This window comes from Miniopterus natalensis, chromosome 17 (assembly GCF_054644295.1).
Source record: "Miniopterus natalensis isolate mMinNat1 chromosome 17, mMinNat1.hap1, whole genome shotgun sequence".
In the NCBI taxonomy this organism is placed as follows: Eukaryota; Metazoa; Chordata; class Mammalia; order Chiroptera; family Miniopteridae; genus Miniopterus; species Miniopterus natalensis.
The window spans coordinates 28125404-28143872 of NC_142097.1; positions in this window are offsets into that span (position 1 = coordinate 28125404).

Sequence of the window (18469 nt, forward strand, 5' to 3'; positions counted from 1 at the left end):
CCTCCTTCCCAGATTGGACCCCTTGGAGCAGCCACTGCAGTCATGGGGCGGAGCTCCTGCGTGCAGACCCCGCGCCACACCTGGCCCCTCAGCACAGCCCCTGAGCTTTGCCTGCCCTTTGCTTACTCGGCCCTGCGGGGCGCTGGGCAGAGCCCCCGAGCTGCCATTCTCCTCGCGTCCACCAGGGGCCGCCCTGCTCCTGCCTGAGTCCCCTTTAAGAACTTGCACTTGAAGTAATCTCCTTCCCAAACCTCCCATCCCTCCCAACACCACCTTCGGGGCTTAAAGCCCCAGAACAGAATTCCAGCCTACCCAAGGAGCCTATCTTTGAGGTCACCGCCATTTGAGCCATCCCGTGGGAAATCAGCCCAGTGCATCCTGGCCTTCCCCTTCAATACCTCCGTGCCTCAGTTTCCTCATCAGCACCATGGAAATAATATTCCACTTAGTTCAGAAACACACTAATAGTGTTTAGCATGGTGCCTGGCACGCAGGAAGTGCCTAACTAAGCAAGGCTTTACCACGGCTTCCAAGACTGCTGGTGGCTCACTCCACAACTCTCCGAGAGCTCGCCAGGCCTAGGAACATCCACCTACCCTTTGTTCTCTTGGGCAGTGATGGTGGCGGGCTCCTTGGGGTGGGATACCTTCGTAGCAGGTACACACTTCACAAGCCCCAAAGTCAGGTGTGTGGACAGTTTCCATAACTTTAATTTCCATCCCAGTTTTCCCTGTTGTGCGGTGTGGGAACACTTTCTTAGAGAACTCAAGGTTTCCTCAGGCGTTCTGCTTTGCCTCCCTTTCTCCCTGGGGTTCCAGCTAGTGCTGTCAGGAGGGAGAGGGCTGCTGACCTTGGTCAGCCTCACGTTTCCTGCTGGCATCTGTGAAGATGGGCTCTGGCCCCACTGCCCGTGCCGGCGTCCACCCCGCTGGTGCCCACACCTGCCAGCTCTCACGAAGAGGGCCCACGGCCATCCTGCCTCCCTTTCTTTTCCCTGCTGCTCTCAGCCCCCTCTGCCCCAGAACGCGCGCTCAGACATTTCTATGGGAAACGGGCGGGGCTGGCTCAGGCCCCCTCTGCCCAGAGGAGCCGCCAGCCTGCTTTACAAACAGACGCACGGAGGCTGTATCTGAGAGGGCAGCACCTACACGCCCTGGCACAGGAGGCAGGCCCTTCTCCCTGAGCTCCGTGGTGTCCCCTCCGCAGCCCAGAGAATGGGATGGGCGGTGGGAAGGGAGTGCTCTCCTGTGCTTTGACCTCAACTTCGAGCTCAGTATCCTGGACCCAGCTCCTTTTGCTTCTCTCCGTCTCTTCTGGAACAGCCCTGCTTGTTCCTGGGAACGTCCTTGATGCCATCTGGGTTGGGGCAGAGGGGCATGACGTTCTAGGAAGGAAGCCCCGTGATTTTCCAAATAGCTGCCTGCCACACCTTCTCCCCTGTTCTCTGGGTACTCTGAGTCCAGGCTGACTCACAGCCTGCAGCACTCCAGGGAAGTTATGTGCTCCTGGTAACATGTAGGGTGGGGCCACGGGTGTCCTCAGAGGCTTTCTAGGGGTTGGTTTGGGAGGGTAGATGAGTCAGAGTTCCTGGTTGCAAACAACAGAAAACAGCTCTAGTTAACTACAGCCCGAGGGCATTTTCTGGAAGAAGAATGGGTGGCCCACAGAACCAGAGGGTCAGCTAGAGAACCAGGCTCATCAACTAGGCCAGAGCCCTGAAGGCTGGGAGGCAGGACCACAGGCAGGGACTAGTGAGTGAGGATGGGCTTGCTGACATCAGGGCCATAGCTGCCCCTTGGTGTCACCTGCTGCGCCCTCCCACACTCACACCAGAGGAGTGACAACTCACTGGTCCCAGCTTCTCTGTCACCCTCCATAAGTGTCAAAGTCCTAGGTGCCTGAGCTCTCTGCAGGGCTCTGGGAGAGGGAGTCTGGCCCCGGGTTGGACTTCCGACTTCCTTCCGGAGGGGACATTGCCTCAGGCCATCTAGGCATTCAGCCCCTCCCATGGATGTTTGGATGCTAAGCAACCAAAACCAACAAAGCCATACATCTCTTATTTTCCTGAGCGTGCAATTACCAAGAGGCAGTTTCAAACCTGCCTCATCTAGGTGATTTCATACCTGGAGAGCTGCTTGCTTATGCCACTCGGCAAGCCTGCCAAATTCAGCGATGTCATGTAAACAGACTAAGTACTTCTAGATCATTCACACACCAGTCTTCTTTCCATGGCTGGTGTAATAGCTAACTTTTATTACACAGTATGCCGATCTTGCCCTTGAAGTTACCACCACTTTTCCAAGGAGAATGCTGACGCTGGATAGTTGAGCAGCTTTCCCAAGTTCACAAGGGTCTAAATGAACGGGGACTTGAATCCTGTCCTGGTGCTTGTCTTCGGGGCTTGGCTGGAAAGGGGCCCTGCTCTCTGGTAATTCAGTGGAGACAGACATTAAACATGAGACAATAAACACAGGGTTGGGTACGTTGTTACAATAAGCAGTGGAAAGGGAACGGAAAGGTAGTAAGAGAGAGGGTAACAGAGAAGACCATCTGTAGGGGTAAGGGGGCTGAGGGTCCCAGGGAAGTCTCTATGAAGCTTTTAAGTGGTCATCCTGATGACAAGGATTTTGCCAGACAACAAGCAAGAGGAAAGAGGCAACAGCAAGTGCCAAGGGCCTGAGGCAGGAAAGAATTGAATGTGTTTGAGGATTGAAAAAAAGGACCAGTGCAGCTGGAAGGGAGTCACCTGGGGGCCTCAAGGCTGGTGGGCTGGTGGCCACCCTGGTCTCATTATTGCAACATGCCCTGGCCCCCAGCCTCCCTGCTTCTGCCCCACCCGGCTAGCTGTTCACCAGCACTAAAGTGATCCTTTTAATACCCGAGTCAGATCATGCCCACCTGTGCTGCTCATTTCCCTAAGAGGAAAAGCTGGAGTCTTACAATGCTCTACAGAGCCCTCCATAGCCCCACCCCTTCACTTCCCTGCGACTGTCCCCTCCCTCACTGGGCTTTAGTCACGCTGGCCCTTTGCTCTCTCTGAGGCTCCTGACTTTGGGCCTTTGCACTGTCTGCTCCCTCAGCCCAGAATGTTCTCCCCACATCCCCACGGGTCTCCCCTTACCCAGCGGGCTTGCCCGGGCTTGTTCTCATAGTGAAGCAGGGGGCAGGAGCCGGCGGAATGCACAGCCCTCTGCTGTGTCTCATCTGCTAGCATCCTACTGGCCAACGTGAGTCACAGGGCTGAGCCCAGAGTCCAGGGGACAGGGCAGTAGGGTCGTGGGTGGCACATGCTGAGGAGGCGGGGAGGGTGAAGGGCTGGGCCCTTGTGCACTTGACCAAGACCCTTTGGCTGAGCTCTGAACCCCACCCCTCCCTCTGGCTCCGGGACCTGCCTTCTTCCAGTATCGCTTCCTCAGTCCCCGTTCTGTTCCAGCCAACAGGCATGTATTGAGCAACTGTGATGTGCAGGCCCTGCTCCAGACCCTGGGGACACAGCAGCAGGTAAAGTGACAGAGCCCTTGACCTTTCGGAGCTCACATTTTAAAGACAATAACACCCAATAAGCAAAGTGCTATGAAGGGCTCTCGGAAGTCTGGAAAGTGCTAGAAACAGGCAGCAGGAAAGACTGTCTTAGATGGAGAGGTCAGGGAAGGCCTTGCTGATGAACTGTTGGAGCTGAGACCTAATGAAGCTGGAGAGTGGGCCATGCCAAACGTAGGGAGAAAAGGGGAGGCGGGGGACAGAGGAACACTGCTCAGCCCACAGCAAAATTCTTCTCTGAGGGTGTGGAAAGGGGCTTCTTTTATACAGGTTTGCGAGCTCTGCTATGCCAAGAATTCTCTTTGTGCTTCCTGGTGCTTTGATCCTGTGAAGAATGGGGGAGTGGAACAATGGTCTTTGAAGGCTCCTAAACCAGAGTTCCCATCTGGGTTCTGCCATTGCAGGTGGGTGAACTCAGGAGATGTCTGTGTCCTTGGGAGACAGCATGAAGTTCATAGAGGGAAGTGATTTAGGCCAATTAGATTGTGAAGAGGCTGACTCAGTGGTATGCAAGTTTCAGGGGTTAGGAGGCTGGGCAGGGTACGGGGAAGACTGGGGAAAGATTTGGGAGACCCTAAATTCAAACACACTTTGCACTGGATATGGAGCTGAGGGATTGGGAAGGTCGTGGGCCATCCTGGGCTTTCTAGTTTGGGAGCTGGAGTGAATGGTGAACAGATCTGGCACACTGTTAGAAATATGGCTCTGATGGTTAGGAAAGGAGTTGGAAGCGTAAATGCTGAGCAGGAAGTCACCAGGGCCTGGAGGGTGTTTGTGGCAGACTTTTTCTGTAAAGGGCCAGATAGCGACTGGACCTTGTGAGCCATACAATCTCCACTGCGATTAATCCACTCTCGGTGTAGCTGGAACACAGCCATAGCAATATGTAAATGATGCGTCTGACTGTGTTCCCATAAAGCTTTGTCTACAAAATCAGGCCAAGCCCTGCTCTACTCTCTTCTGTCTGCCGCCTGGATTCTGATATCCAGGTCTCCCTTAGAAGCCACGTATTGAAAATGGCACAGCCTCAATCTGTCTGAGTCCCTGAGGAGGTTCCTAATCCGTTGCGCCTGTCCCCCATCCTGACTTTTATACAAGAAAAAATAAATAAACTTCCAGTGTGTTTAGCAGGTGAAATTTTGGAGTTTATCTCTTTTAGATGTCAGTGTTACTTTAACTAAGACAGAAATTGGTACTAGGAGTGGGGTGCTACCCTACTGAAAATCTAGAATGTACAGTATTGGTTTGCAGTCAAGGGGCAGGTGGTGTGAAAGCCGTGGCTGTGGTCTGGATGGAGACGCCCCTGTCCCCCCTCCCAGAGCTAGGCAATGACGAAACCTTTGGTAGAACGATTGCCTGAGATAAGCAGGCCAGCTGTCCTCGTACCCTGTCGGTCTCGGGAAGAGGCTGTAATGGTTGTCCTGGTGATCCTTGCTTGTTACTGGCAGCTGAGCCCAGGCAAGAAGGGGCTGGTTTGCAAGCAAAACTAATGAAACAGAAAGATTCCAGAAATTTGGGGCCTTGGTTGGGAAAGTTGACCAGAAGGAAATCATATTTAACAACCCTTGGAGCAGCAAAGGCCTTGGCCTTGTGCCAGGTCAGAGAGTAAGAGAGTGTCCTTCCCAGGCGGAGAGCCTCAGGGTCGCAGTGAGAGAAGGGCCACCTGAGCGCAGGAGGCAGGAAAGTCTGTCTGGAGAACTGTCTCCAATGGGTTTTGCATGTGGTCACTGGCACCTGCGACCGACTTGGAGGCAGAGAGAAGAGGAGCCTTTCAGGTTTTGAGGGAAATGGGCTGTCAAACCAACCAGAAGCCTGAACTAAAAAAAAGAAGAAGAAAAAAAGTCTTTCACCTTTTGGGCTTAAAACCACCTCCAGGCCTCAAAACTTTACCAGCGGGAGCTGTAACCTGAAAAGGATGAGCAGCCACCCAGGAGGCCACATCCCCAGCACTCACTTCAAGTGTGTCCTGGGGGCAAAATGGCAAGAAGGACCCTGGAGAGTGGAGCCAGGAGCCACAGAGGACTGGATGGCACAGTATCCTCGGAGGGAACCCCCGGTGGGGGCTGTCCCGGCACCCGCCCAGCAGCATCTCACCGTCGCCGTGATCAGAGCCTGCTCTCCTCCAGACTGAGATGTTGTATTTTGTGGTTTTCCTGTCCGAGCCCTACCACTAAATTGTGTGTGTGTGTGTGTGTTGGGAATAGGGAGGCAAGGGCACAGATAACTTGTTCTTTTAGTTCGTTGGTATTCGGGTCACACATCGGACTGGAGAGAAAACAACTTCTCCTGCAGGTCCCGGCCTATGGACTAAAGCACTTTATTAGATTAAAGCACTTCATTTTAAATCGCTTCATTTTTAAAGCGCTTCGTCAATTGAAGCACTTCATTAATAAAGCGCTTCATTATTAAAGTGCTTGATAGACTAAAGGGCTTGATTATTAAAGCACTTCATTAAATTAAAGCACTTGATTAGAGTGCTCAATTAAATTGAAGCGCTTTGTGGGATTGGAGCACTCGGCTAGATTAGAGTGCTTGATTGGATTAACCTAAAGAGCATATGCATATTGCCCAGCTGGTTTGACTCCGGAGAACACAGTTGGACTCCAGGTCAGGGCACATGCCCAAGTTTCTGATTAGATCCCCAGTTGCTCGATCGATGATTCTCTCTCATCACTGATGTTCCTCTCTCTCTCCCTGGGGCAGGGGCCCGGGGGTGGAGGGTGTCAGTGGGGAAAAGGGGACATCTGTAATACTTTCGACAACAAAGATAAATTAAAAATATAAAACAGTTTTGATACCAAAGTGCTAGTTTAATAAATATAACATTTAAAATACGCCACAGTTTTAGAAACCCTGTTTTATATGTTTTGATTAAAAAGAAAAACAGCAGCATGGAGGGAAGTGGCCTTGGCCTGTGAGAGGCCCTGGTTAGATAATACCATGTGCCCGCACCACTGGGAGATCCATTTGTTGCTGGGTGTCCTGTGCACCAAGAAAGACAGTCCCGTGGGGCCTGGCTGGGCTCCTCCTGCCACAGCTGCACGCCAGCCCATGAGGACCCTTCCCAGGCTCTTCCCAGCCACACGCTGTCACCAGCCCTCTTGCCCCCTGTCTCTTGCTCTCTTCATCCATCGCCTGTGCCTGATTCTTCAGCTTCAAATGTTCTGTCAGTTGCCTGGGTCCAGGGATCTGAGCTACTGGAGGAACCTCTTGCACCCTCGAGAGTGAGCACGTCTGCCTTGGGTGTTGGTGGCGAAAGACGCCTAAACTTTGTGGACGCCGGTGGTTCTCACGCCCAGAGAGGCTGTCGGCTGAGCAATACCGTGGAACCTGCCAGGAGGCGTCCTTCCTGGCTGGGCGCACCCACTGCAGTCCCGGGCTAGGGTGGTGAGACTCCACAGTCAGTTCACTGGATCCCTTTTCTTAGCCAAGAGGACTTGGTAGGCTCCCCAGGGTCAAAATTTTGCCGGTTGGGGTGAGGTAACGGCTGGTGGGCCTCTCCAGGAGCTCAGTGCGTTTGGAACCAGAGCTGCAGTCGGAACTGTGGGAGAAGAGGAAAGGGCACAGCTTCCAGGGAAATGAGGCCGGTGTCAGGTTCCAGGAGGACAAGTGGGAATCGAGAAGCCAGGGACGGGAGTCAAGGCTGTTGTGTGTATATGTGTGTGCATGTGTATGTGTGTTAAAGCACATATGTGTACATGTATTTGTGTTTGTGTGTAGACAGATATAAACACGTCTATATGTGTGCACTTGTGTTCATGTGTGTGTGCATGTATCCGTGTGTTAATGTGTGTACATGTGTTTGTGTGTGTGTTTTACTCGGTAGACTCGAGGAGAGTTGGTGACTGGCTGGACGGTGGAGAGAGAGAGGGCAGAGGATGGTCAGGATACCTGGTGGGTCTAGCCAGGGGACTTGGTGACTATATAAGATTCTAGGAAAATGACTGACCAGCGTTGTGCACGACACTACACAGCAAAGCAAATGTGCACACTGTAGTAGTTACGCAATTAATTCCAAGTAACCAGGAGGGCAGTTTGGGTCTGAACTCCAAACCCTTCCACGGAAAGGACCACAGCAGCCCAGCTAAGGAACCTGAGGGGGTCCCCCTCCAGTCCTAGCTTTTGGGACCTGCACCCTGGGGGCTCCTCTGCTTTGTCTCTGCACCACCTCTAGTCATAGGAGCTGTGTGGATGGCCCTGACTTATGGCAGGAAGAGAACAACTTTCCAGTCCAGTGGCAACTAAAAAGGTCTCCCCATTGGGCTGGGAGCCACCAACTCCAAGTTAATTCTCCTTCCCTGCGGCAGCAGCCCCAGCTTCACCATTTCATACCCAGCGTGTACACCTGGCTCCTCTGTTCTATGGGGCTTCACTGTGGCTCCAAGCCCCCTGTTGGAGTCCAACAAGACAGAGGGGACTGTGATGACAAAACCAGTGTGGGGTGGGGACTTGAACTAGTGATGAGGGACTGCAGCTGCTGCATGGAGGCACAGAGCCAACAGGGACCCGGAGGCCACGAGTGGAGAGTGACAGAGCAAAGGGGAGCAGAAGCCACCAGCAGAACGGTGAGGGGCTTGCCACCTGAATAATAGAAGGCCAGTTGGAGAGGAGACTAAGCCCGGAAGCCTGGAAGGAGGGCGGGTCCCAGCTGGTAAGTTCAGCAGCCCTTCAACTCCCAAGGACACAGGTCAATTGTCTCCTTTGTCCCCCTTGAATGGCTCCCGTTGCTCACAAGACAGCCTCTGTTATGTGAATTTCACCTCAATTCAAAAAAATTTTTCCTCGTTTTATTTCCCAAATATTTGAGTGATGGAAACTTTGCCCTTGGGGAGTGTTGGACACTGGGGAGTGTTCCCCAGTTCTGTCTGTAACCAGTGGGAGTGTGTGAAAAGACAAGTTCCCGCCCGGCCGGGCGTGGCTCAGCGGTTGAGCGTCCACCTGGGATCCAGGCGATCAGGGTTCGATTCCCGGTCAGGGCACATGCCCGGTTGTGGGCTTGATCGATGACTCTCTCATCATTGATGTTTCTGTCTCTCTCCCTCTCCTTTCTTCTCTCTGAAATCAATAAAGATATATTAAAAAAAAGAAAAAAAAGACAAGTTCCCTGTCTCAGTGGGGTGGGGTGAGGACACGTTTCCCAGGCCCTCCAGGTGATTCTCACGTGCATCAGGCTCGGGATTCTCTACAAGACCCTCCTTTAAGTTCATGCCCAGAGCAGGAGCACGTACTCTCTGCAGACAGTGTAGGTCTGCCTTCCGCTCACAGCTTGAGGCTGAGAGCTCCTGTCCCCTCTCTGAATCCATTCAGGAGAACCAACCAGCGTGGTGGCTTATTCTGGGAGCTACACCTATAAAATTACATTCCTTCACTCATTCAACAAAACTTGACTCTCTGCCAAGCACCATGCTAGGCATGGGAGAGACAGTGGTGATGAAGACAAGGCTCCTGCCTTCAAAGGCCTTAAAGTCTGGTTGGGGAGACTATTAGACTCCAGTGTGATAAATGCGACCAGCAGGACGAGCAGGACAGTTTCCCAGGTCAGGGAATCAGGAAGCAGGGACTCCACCACCCTTTTTTTTTTTATTTTTTAAACAGAACAAAGCAGAGAACTAAACCAAAGCATTGTAACTTGGTCATAGGCATTTTAGCATTCTAGATTTTTTCCCCCCTCACTGATGTCTCTGGAAATGCTATGAAGTTCTTCCCTAGGCCAGAAAGAAAAGGTCTTCCTTAATTAGTCCATTATGGAAATGCAGAGGCAGATCATACATAGGTAAAAGGAAGAACCATTAGAATAAACTTGTTAAATTCTGAAATGGCTCCTACGAAAGCTGAGATCAGCTTCCGGTAGGAGGTGACATCTGGCTAGGTGCCTTCGGGAAGCAAAGCTGTTTCTGGATGTCTCGGAGTCTAGATGCGACCCTGAAAGCTGCCGGTGCGTATAAGGCTGGGAAGGAGGTCACCTAGGGCAGCGGACTGAAACCCTGGCTGCACCTTCTGAATCACTTGGGAGCTTTTAAAGGGACCACATCTGGCCCCACTCTGGTGACTCTGATTTAATTAGGGGAGCGCCCAGGTGCTGGTACGTTTTAAAAGCTCCCCAGCTGATTCTAATGTGCAGCGGGCAATGAAAGGCCCCGGCTGTGAGGGGGAGGGGCAGCGTGGGTCACAGATGAGGCCCTGACACACCCCTGTGGACAACGTCTGGGGAAAGGAGAGGGGGAGGAGCTACCAGGGGGGTGGGTGAGAGCCAGGAAAGGCGCATTTCGTGAGAGCAGCGGTCAACACGTCACATGCTGCAGAGAGATCGAGAAAACCAGGACTGGATGTGTCCTTTAGGGCCATGCCAGCCGCTGGTGGCCTTTGCAGCAGGTTTGTTAGCACAGTGAGGCGTGGGAAGCTGGATCAGAGCCTGCAGAAAAGTGATATGTGGGTTGAACTTGGGAGGTGAGAAAATGGACAGAGAGCGCAGATTGAAGGTGGGGAGAGGGGCATGGGTGTCAACAGAGGTGGGCAGCGAAACCAAGAGAATGATTTCGTTCCTCGTTGAGGATGGGAGAGACTTGAGTGTGTCTGAGCACTAATGGAAATGATCCAGTTGAGAGGAGCAGGCGAGTGTTGAGGAGAGAGGAGGCATAACTGATGGGATCAAGTCCCTAAGAAGGAGGAAGGGGAGAGAAGCTTAGGGATCCCACACGCCGGTGGCAGCATTGACCATAAATCAGAGGGACGCCTCCTCAGTTGCAACAGGATGGAAGATGGAGAGAATGGGGCCAGAAAGGAAGGGCGGCTCATCTTATTGGGTGGGTGACGAGAACGTTCATTCGCCCATAGTTTACTCGTGGACGGGGTTCCTTTCCTTGACACATGCGCTCTCTGCCCTTCCTCTCCTCCTTGAAAGCAGTCAGGCCCTTTTTCTTTTTCCTCTCTTCTCCAGGCAGCCAGACCTGGAGCCACTGTCCCAGTGATGGGTGAGCTGCTGGGGGCCTGACCATCCTCTCTCCCTGGTCCAACTTCTCCACCTGCGGCTGGGTGTTGGGCCCGTCAGCCAGCTTGACCCCATGGCCTGGGCCCTGGAGAGGAAGGTGCAAGGTAAAGCCTGCCCTGAGATGCCCGCCCTGAGCTCCCACCTCAATCAGGGTCTGTCTTCCTAGAAGTCTCTGTAGTGGGGGAGGGGCTGGGACACTGAGATCAATGCAAGTTGCACTATCCCAGGGGAAGGGGATTAGGCACTGAACCCTCGCCCCAACACTGTAATGCCCTCTAACCTCAGTGGTGTGGTCTTTGCCTCCCCCTGACCCTTGCATACCTGAGGCCACACTGAGCAGGTTGGCAGATTCGAGGTCGCTGCCTATGGGTTGAAACCTGAACCTATGGAGGGGCTGACTCCCTTGACTAGGCACCTCCTGCTCCCACTGCCCTGCTGCTGAGACTGAGATTTATTTTGTAAAACGTTGTTTCAGTTTTGCATATGAATATGTGTACTGAATCACAGTGAGAAATATATTTCCTTTTTTTTTTTTTATCCTCACTCAAGGATATTTTTTCCATTGCTTTACAGAGAGAGAGAGAGAAACATCGAGTGAGAGAGACACATGGGCCTGACCAGGGCCTGGGATCAAGCCTGCAACTCAGGTACATGCCCTTGGCTGGAATCGAACCTGGGACCCTTCAGTCCATGGGCTGACGCTCTAACCACTGAGCCAAGCCAACTGGGGCTGGAAAATGTATTTCTTACTATGGGTTGCCATCAAAACATTTGAGAACCCCTGCCATAGAGAAGTTTTCTTCTTCAAGAATCATAAATTAAAGGTGGGTTCAGTTCAGCTCAGACCCTCCTTCAGCACCTGCCCCCTAAAGGCTTGTCAGACACCACCAGCCCTTTGCCCTATGGGGTAGAGCAAGACTTCCAGCTGTTGGGTTCAGTTCTCACCTGCTCTGGCCACCAAAGCCCTGCTGGGTGTCTTTGCTTTGAGACCATCTTGACCATCAGTTTCTGTTCAAGAGTAAAACGACAAAGAACGCACACTACAGGGGAGCAATTAACTGAGTAGTTTAGGAGGAACTCAAAGGGGTAGGTCATGGTGGTTGTGCTAATTAAGCACCGACCTCTGGCCTTCTGGATTAGGTAGAATGAGTCCACAGGTTTGTACGGAGTTGACAAGTCCCATTGTTCACTGGGCAGGAAAGCCTTCACTGAGGTCTGGCAAGGGTCTGGCCCCTGAGTCACTCAAAACCCAAGGTCCTTTCTCAGCCTCAGCTGATTGGAGGAAGTTGTGATGAAACACAACAGTCAGTTTTTTTTTCAGTCCTCACACGAGGATATTTTCCCCATTGCTTTCAGAGAGAGTGGAAGGGAGGGAGAGAGAGAAACATGGATGTGAGAGACACATCGATTGGTTGCTTCCCACACGTACCCTGATGGGGCCAAGGATCGAGCCTGCAACCCAAGTACGTGTCCATGGCTGGGACTGAACCCAGGACCCTTCAGTCCGCAGGCCGACGCTCTAACCACTGAGCAACTGGCCAGGGCCCAAGAGTCAGTTTTCATTCTCCTCAGCCAGTGCTGCCCTACCTGGAAAATTTTCCTTTTTCATTAACTGAAAGAAAGCAGAGGGCAGCCCTGCCGGGCGTGGCTTAGCGGTTGAGCGTCGACCTGGGATCCAGGCGATCAGGGTTCTAGTCCCGGTCAGGGCACATGCCCGGGTTGCGGGCTCGATCAATGACTCTCTCATCATTGATGTTTCTATCTCTCTCTCTCCCTCTCCTTTCCTCTCTCTGAAATCAATAAAGATATATTTTTAAAAAAAAAGAAAGCAGAGGGCAGACACTGGCCTGCGTGTCACAGCTTCCAGCCATTGCTCTGCCAGCCGCACTCACTTCCAGGACACAGGCATGGTCTGCATGTCCTCGGTCCTCCGCTGCCCTGCCCAGCCTCAGCCCCCCGCCCGGGGCCTGCCTCCCACCCTCATGTGTGATAGGAACCCAGGCCTACCTGAGAGCGCTCCACCCCAGGGCTCAGTGGCCTCGATGTGGGCTGCCTGCCTTCCTACCTGTCACCTTTTTCTGTGTCTGATACTTGCCACCTTTCAGAACTTCAGTGGCAAAGTCCAGCCTTAACGTTAAGTGAAAACTCACCACAGTCCATGAGCAGCAGGGCCTAGCGCCTGCCTACCTTAGCGGCCTCGGCCACCGGCTGCTTTTCTCTCTTTCAGGGCTGCAGGCACATCAGCCTTGCCATTGCCCTGGCTAAGACTCTCCTCACCTCAGCTAGACCCTCTTTCCTCCGCTTGACTCACTCTTCCCTCCTCCTATACCCTGGCCTCCTGGATTTCTTCCCAGCGTGCCCCAGCTTTAGCTGGATCCTTGTGTATATACAATGAGCTGTTCTACACCTTTCTCTACACCTAGACTGTATACCTCCTGAGGGCAAACACTATAGCTCAGCGATTTTCAACCTTTTCACCTCATGGCACACATAGACTAATTACCAAAATCCTGTGGCACACCAAAATATATATTTTTTGCCGATGTGACAAAAAAAAAGGTATGATTCGGATTCATTCACACTTGACAACTAGTGTTGTGCAGGCTGTTGTCATGTTTTTATTTGACAGTCTAAGGGAAAAGAGGTCAGTGTCCCTGACAAATAGTCAGGTATTTTACAATTCTTATAGCACACTGGTTGAATATAGCTGGTTTGTATCATCAATGCCTTGTACAATGTCTGGCACATGGCAGGTATAAAATAAATTTTATTGAATGAATAATGATTGAATGACCACTTTCTTTCCCTGGGGCTGGCCCAGCACCCCCTAAAATTGTCTCAATGTTCAGTATGTTGTAATTCACCTTTGCACCTAAACATTCTTTCCACCACTTACCTCAGTATCTGGGGTCCAGTCTTGACCCAAACTTGGGTCTGTAGACTTGAACTTATCACCAAAGCTCTGGCCTCACTTGACACCAGCCTCCCTTCCTTCTGTTGTCGGTCAAAATAGCACCAGGTATTAAATTGGTGGACTTAATGAAGCACTTTGTTTTATTTATTTATTTTTTATATCTTTATTGATTTCAGAGAGGAAAGGAGAGGGAGAGAGATAGAAACATCAATGATGAGAGAGTCACTGATCGGGTGCCTCCTGCACCCCCCCGATTGGGGATTGAGCCCTGAACCCAGGCATGTGCCCTGACCGGGAATCAAACAGCGATCTTCTGGGTTCTAGGTTGATGCTTAACTGCTGAGCTACGCCTGCCCAGGCTGAAATGTGGATTTTTTACTTTATTCTCCCTCCAGTACACCCACAGGCACAGAGATTGGTCCTGGCAGGGCTAAATGTTTAAACCTTAGCACAGGTGGTAACCCACTTCTGGCCTTTTGTTTTGCTTTTTCATTTTAAAAACTGTACCAAGAACCCCCCAGGGAGAGTGGCGTGGGCCCTCCTCAGCCTCTGAGGTCAGAAAGGCCCCCGGACAGATGCAGCTGCTGAGATGGGCTGTGAGGCAGGTGTCCAGGAGGAGGTGGACTGGCCGGCGGAAGGGAGGGTCCCCAGGGCAGAGGACAGTGTCCGTGAGGGCTGAGGGGAGGAGTGTGTGTGGCTGTGGAAGATCGGAAAGAGCAAATGGCAGCTTCCAGAGTTTGAGAGAGAGAGGAGCAGAAGATAGGACTGGAGAAGTCAACTGAGGCAGAAGTTCGTGGTGGTCCAGGTGAAATGCTTTGGTCTTCAGCTTGACGATTTGGGGAAGCCATCTTTAAGCCAGAAGACCTGAAGTAATTGTCCGTCAGGGAGAGGCCTGTTTCTCAGCGTTGTACGTTTTGCGTTGTTAAAATGAGCATTAGGGATGCGTTGGTTTTTAGAGAACACACGCCCCTTTGCTCAGCAGCGTGCGAGTAAGCAGGGAGACCCAAGAGTCTGAGACCTTCTCATTTCTCTCTCATCCAAGGAAGAGAACAGGAAGGCAGAGGGAGGGCAGGAGCTCGAGAGTGTGGAGAGGTGAGTAGCCAGGGGAAGCTTCTAGAATGGGGAGGCCTGAGTGGGAGGGAGGCCATACCCCTGTTTGTAGCATTCCTATTGAACCCCCAGGCCTGGGGAAGATGGAAATGGGCCCTTGCTCCCTGCCCAGCGGAGCAGAGCTGTGGAGCTGACACCAGCCTGGAATCCCTGCAGCCTTCTAGCTTCTTCTCTCCCGTGTTTGTCTTGGCTGAGAGCTGCTGGGGGCTATGGAAAGCAGATTCCATCAAGGCAAACAGGAGGAGTCAGGACACGGAATCGCAGAGGAGGGAACTGAAAGGGGCCTCTGACAGGGACACAGAGGTGGTCGCACAGTGGGTTGATGGCAGACCACAGTGAAACCCAGGAGTCCTGACTCCTTGCATGGTGCTCAACCCAAGCACCGCGGAGCATCCCAAGTGTGTTGGGGGCTGACATGGAAGATCGGCTGTGGAAGATCGGAAAGAGCAAATGGCAGCTTCCAGAGTTTGAGAGAGAGAGGAGCAGAAGATAGGACTGGGGCTGAAATCCACCGAGCACCTTGATGCCCACCTTTCCAGGGAGGCATTAGAGGGCTTGAAGGTGTCCAGAATTGTGTTGAGCCAGAAGTTGTGTCTCCTGTTCTTGCTTCATAACACATAGGTCCGATCAGACACTGTACTGCAGCCTCCAGAGGCTGGGCCCTACCAGCAAGCCCCCCTGGCTCAGGCCAGAGTCTAAAGGAGGCCGTGCTAGCCCAAGACGCTGGGTCATGCCCCACCACGGCTAACCCCACAACTTTTAGATCGTGATTCAGTGCTGCCTTCCCTGGGGCTCAGCGTGGACCCTCCCATGTCCTGCTCTGCACAGATGCGGGTGGGTCACGTGTCCCACAGTTGAAGGCCTCCCGATCCATCCGCCTCCACCATCTGCTGAGGCCCCATAATTATTCCAAGGCCCGGTGCCGTCTCACTTGGAGGGGAGAGTTCACACAGCCCTGTAATGTAACCCAGGCCCACAGCCGCTCGGGCAGGGGGTCCCCAGCTGGGTAATGAGCAGCCAGCTTTATTGAATTCCCTGGCTTGGGTCTGACTAATCACCGCCTTTAGCTGAGGCAGCCCAGGCCTTCTGAGAACTCGGCTGAGCACCCTCACTAAGAACTTCTCCCCAGAACCCCAATCCCTGCTTCTCAAATCCTTCTTCCTCCCTAAATATGTTTAAATGACAGGATCAGGGCAGGGAGACTCCCAGGGTGTTGGCCTCTCCCATCCATTTGGGAGTACTTGTGGCTGCCTCGGGTCTGGGGGCCCAAGCAGGGGGGACCAGGATGGGCTGCTGGTTTGACTTTGCTGGGGCTGCCCTATGCGGGAGCAAGACCTACAGCTCCCACCCCCACCCCGTATCCTAAACCTACTGGCTTCCCTCTCACCTCCCCTTTTTGGAGGCCTGGGCCCCGAGGAGGGAAGGCCTTGGCTGAGTAGGCTGTGCTGTGGGCCAGGCCTGTACAAGAAGTGTAGGAAACCGCCTTCTCTGCTCTGTCTTGTAGACTCCTGCTCAGGTTTTAAGACCCACCCAGGTCATGGCTGCTCAACAGCAACCCTAGGCCTCTCTCCTTCCTCCCTGCTCCCAGCACTTGTAAGACCCCAAGACAGCGTTTACTCTTCTATCATGCTCTTGCATGCTTGTTTTCTGGCCAAGACCATGTCCTCTCTGTGAACAAGGACTGCATCTATCTCTATGTATCCAGAACTTAGCACTTAGTAGGTGCTTTCAGAAACATCAAGTAGGTGCCCTGACCGAGAGGCTGGCAGTTTGATTCCCGGTCAGGGGTCCGGGCACATGCCTGGGTTCAGGGCTCCATCCCCCAGTAGGGGGCGTGCAGGAGACAGCCAATCGATGTTACTCCCTCTTACTCCCTCCCCCTTCCTCTCTCTAAAACAACAAAAATCAATAAAAACATTTTTTAAAAAAAACATCAAGTAGGAAAAGAGGGAGGAGATGCTTTGAGATGTAAGAGGTTTGGTCTGTGCGTGAGTGACATGACATCTGAGATGCTGGTGTGGCATCTCCGTGGGTCTCCAGGCATCCCCACCACCTGTGTGCCTGAGGTCATCAGAGGGGAGAGGCCTGGCCAATTTGGGAAATGGTGTCAGCTCTGTTGTCCTGTCAAGGCTCTAGTGGCTCAGGCATTGTTATGCTAAGGGTGAACCTGAGGTCAAGGATCACCCAGAGTTCACTGTCCTGGGTGACTTCCTGTCAGCTGCACCTAGACTAGGCCTTGAAACCACCCTGGAGGGTGTGAAGGGTCTATGGTCCCTCTGCCCTTCAACAGTGGTGCGGGCTGGGGGCTCTTCTGAGACGAAGTCAGAGCCCAGCCCTCTTTCTGACCTAGCTGTGTGCCCAATGTCCTTGGGGAGGGTGGTAGGCAAAGGACACCCCAAGGTCAGGCCCACTCAGCCCAGGCTCCACTCCCCAGAGACCAGCTCTAGGGGAAGGGGTAGCCTGCTGGGTGGTGGAAGTGGGCAGCCAAGCCCTCATCTGGTTCCAGAGGTTGGTAAGGGTGAGGTCCATGCCACCATAGAAGAGTTGGAGGGAGACAGAGTCAGACAGAGCCTGGACCAGAGGACTGTGGGAGGCAGGGGCCCAGGAGGAAGGGACTTCAAAGTGCTTCCAGAACAGCTTATAAACAGGCGGGGCCGGCGGGGGCCTTTCTGGCAGGGCTAGAAGCTTGCACGGGGTTGTGTAAAGAGCACAGGACGGGGGTCTGTGAGAGGAGGCCGCGAGCCTGGGGATCCCGGGCAGGCCCAGCCTAACCTCTCTGTGACTCGGTTTCTTCTGATACACCAGAGCTCACAGCAACCTCTCCCGGCTCCCTCCTGGGGCTGGCGGGAGGGTCAGCAGCGATGATGTCGGTGAAAACGCTGTGTGGGCTCCGAGCCCTGATCAGATGTTATTTATTATTCTGAGCTGTGTTTTGGTGGGAGACTTGGAAGGGCTGAAAGGGAGAGCTGGAGGGTTCTAGGGCCCCTCTTCCCTGACGCTGTTTTGAGAGTCCTCAGAGCAGAATGGCCAGGAGAGGGGCCCTGGGACGGAGAGGCCCAGGCTCTGACAGGACGGAGCTGGAGCTGGGCGAGGGCTTTCTGCATCAACCTGGAGCAGCGGGCTAGGAGGACAGCTGTCCCTGCTCTGCTGACTGCCCCTCCCCCTCTCTCCCACTTCTGTTGTGTCCCTCCTTTCCCCCCACCCCACCCCCATCCCCTCTAATGCTCTCAAGTGACTCCCTAGAAATCAGCCTCCTATCCCTGGATACTTGTCCTCACGTAATGGGGCTGTGAAAATTTTTCTGAGTCCTGCTTAGAAATGTGTCACTGTCCATTTGCCTTTGTGATATCAAAGGAGGCTGCACGAACCCCGTTCGTCAGAGTGTGCCGAGGCCGCACTTGGAGCAGCTGGAACACGGGTTTATGAAATTACAGGGAATTCAAAGCAACCGGCGTCGCCCGCTGTCTGGCTTCATTACTGGGGCTGGCCTCGGAGGGAAGTTTATTCCAGTAATTTAGAGGATTAGGATCTGACACCCTTCATTAACTCTTTGACATAAGCAGAAAAGACAGATCTTGCAGAATGACCCACACGATGGGAAGGAATTGGCTCAGGTGCGGAGAAGCCAGCACACCACCCGGGAGGCGGGGAAAAGGCCTGCAGGGTAGGAAAAAAAGGTCATGGTCAAATTGGATGGTGAACTGTAGCCCTGCAGGGGAGAGTGGACCCGGGAAAGGAAGGGACTGGATTCAGGACTCAGTTTTCCCATCTGTAAAATGAGAGCACTGCTGGGAACCTTCTGGGTCCCTTCTGGCTCTGACATGTGCTGTGCCCACCCGTCCACCATCCTTGGGACACAGCGGCTCAGATGCTGCTCCCCAAACCCTTTATGGTTTGACCTTGAAAAGGTGCCTCTC